This window comes from Penaeus japonicus, unplaced genomic scaffold, assembly GCF_977035675.1.
Source record: "Penaeus japonicus unplaced genomic scaffold, GWHDUDI00000001_assembly GWHDUDI00000033, whole genome shotgun sequence".
Classification (NCBI taxonomy): domain Eukaryota; kingdom Metazoa; phylum Arthropoda; class Malacostraca; order Decapoda; family Penaeidae; genus Penaeus; species Penaeus japonicus.
The window spans coordinates 1,296,310-1,298,809 of NW_028234435.1; the positions used below are offsets into that span (position 1 = coordinate 1,296,310).

The 2,500-nt window shown below is 36.4% G+C and overlaps 1 protein-coding gene across 1 annotated transcript in view; it reads right to left on the reverse strand.

Annotated features, from left to right (window-relative positions):
* The window catches only part of LOC122259145 (uncharacterized), a gene marked incomplete at both ends in the record, with an annotated part of 41,918 nt that overhangs the window by 28,779 nt on the left and 10,639 nt on the right, over positions 1-2,500 (reverse strand).

Consider the following 2,500-nt stretch of genomic DNA (forward strand, 5'->3'; position numbering starts at 1 on the left):
TATATCCTTAAAAAATACACTCCCAGTGCCTCTACTGCCATGCTCTTCTCCCTTCATATCCTTCCACCTACTTCTATCCTCAACCATCTTCTATCTACTCCTACTTCCTTCTACGTCCACCACCACCTCTCTGGCTTCCTAACCACCCTTCCTTTACCTCCTGCTGCGAGAGCTTATCCCTCAGATCGGAAAACTCCTTCCGGGCCTCTTCTACCTGTATCTCCGTGGCCACGCTAGTCCTGGCCACGGCAATCATGGCCTCCTGGCAGTGTGGCGGCGTCATGAGCAGTCATAAAGAGAGTACATTGGGGATCACAAACAAGTATGGGGTTAAGTCGAGGACAACACTCATGAGGGCTTGTACTAGACTTATCTAAAAGAAACGTAGGGGGGGTTATTGCTGTGGGGTTTGTGGTCTTTCGGTTTTGGAAAAAGCTATATCATAGGAAGAAAAAGGAAAAAGATATAATCTTGTATTAGGGTTATCTTATAGAAAGGGGCAAGGTGGGGGGAGGGTCACAGTATCTGGGAATATGGATTTATTACTGTTATTACTATTGTTATAGTACATATATATATTTTTTTATTTTTCTTACTTTTTATATATAAAGGATTTAGGCCTATCTTAAAAGGAGGTGAAGGTTATTATCTTTGCGGGCCTTTTGATTTCATTCTTACATTAGGTTTCTTATTGGTCTTATAATATAACGAAATAACACGATGCCTTGTACTACGGTTATTTAAAAGAAAAATACAAGGCAGAAAATTTCGGTTCTATTTTATCATTATTTTTTTCTATTTGTTTTGTATCTTTAAAGGTTTTATTTTATCATTATTATCTTTTTGAATTTGTTATGTATCCTTAAATTTGTTGTGATTTTTCAAGTCGTTATTAATCTTCAGTTTTTCTTATTCATAGGTTTTGCTTAGTTTTTTTTTCAATTTCTTTGAATTAATTTGCTTTATATGTTTTTTTCATTGGCTTGTTTTCTGATTAGTTGTTTGTCTGTTTGATTAAATTCGTGTTAATCTATTTCAGTCAATTATCTGTTTCACTGAAATAGTGATGGAAGGTAGTAAATGCAGTCAAAAAAATGTTTATGTCGTTAACGAAGGGAACTGTAAATGTAATAAAATATTCTAAAAATAGAGATCATGACGTCATAAAAATTCTTAGCAGAAATTGACAAGGAAAACAATTACAAGAACAAACACGACAAAAAGTAAACATTAGTCAAAAGCAACAAAGACACTATATACACATTACAGTGACATTTATAATGACAATGACATCAACACCATCCATGATAACAATGACAACAAAAACATTTATGATAACAATGACAACAAAAACACATAAACATGTAAAATATTGATCTTCTATTTATTTGAACAAACAAGAATGTGCATATTTGATGTTTGTTTTCTTCGTATTTATATATATATTTTTTTTTTTCAATTGCTTATTCTGCAGAAGAATGCAATGAGAAAAATGAGAGAGCGAGAGAGAAAGAGAAAGAGAAAGAGAGAGAGAGAGAGAGAGAGAGAGAGAGAGAGAGAGAGAGAGAGAGAGAGAGAGAGAGAGAGAGAGAGAGAGAGAGAGAGAGAGAGAGGAAGAGAGAGAAGAGAGAGAGAGAGAGAGAGAGAGAGAGAGAGAGAGAGAGAGAGAGAGAGAGAGAGAGAGATAAAGTAAGAGAGAGGGAGGGGGGGAGAGTAAGCAAGAAAGAAAAAAAAAGAACAAGAGAAAAATAAAGATAGAAAGAGAGAAATAAAGAAAGAGAGAAAAAAGAGAGACAGGGCAGAGACAAAGACAGCAAGAGCGAGCGAGAGAGAGAGAGACAGCGAAAACGAGAGAAACAGAGACATAGACAGCAAGAGTGACAGAGATACAGAAATTGTGAGAGAGAGTGGAAGAGAGAGAGAATGAAAGAGAGAGAGAGAGTGCAAGAGAGAGAGAGAGAGAGAGAGAGAGAGAGAGAGAGAGAGAGAGAGAGAGAGAGAGAGAGAGAGAGAGAGAGAAAGAGAGAGAGAGAGAGAGAGAGAGAGAGAGAGAGAGAGAGAGAGAGAGAGAGAGAGAGAGAGAGAGAGAGAGAGAGAGAGAGAGAAAGAGATAGAAAGAGATAGAAAGAGAGAGAGAGAGAGAGAGAGAGAGAGAAAGAGAGTGAAAGAAAGAGAGAGATGCAAATACGAAGATAATAAAAAGGATACAAAAGTAAAGCAAAAGACACAGTAGAAGAGACAAGCCAAGCACAGATAGGATACAGAGCAATAAAGATGATTGCATTTCTGATCAAAGTTAACCTTAATATTTTCTGAAAACTTTATCTTGAGTGTTATCTCGCCAATCGTAGTGATAACCTTTTTCCTTCGATTTCAAAATTTCTCCTCCAATTTATCCTCTATGTTCGTTCTCTCGCTATATATTTTTTTTTCTTTCCTTCCTCCCTTCGTCTTCTCGTTTCGTCAAAGATCCCTCCTTAAGATTATCGAAAATTTATAT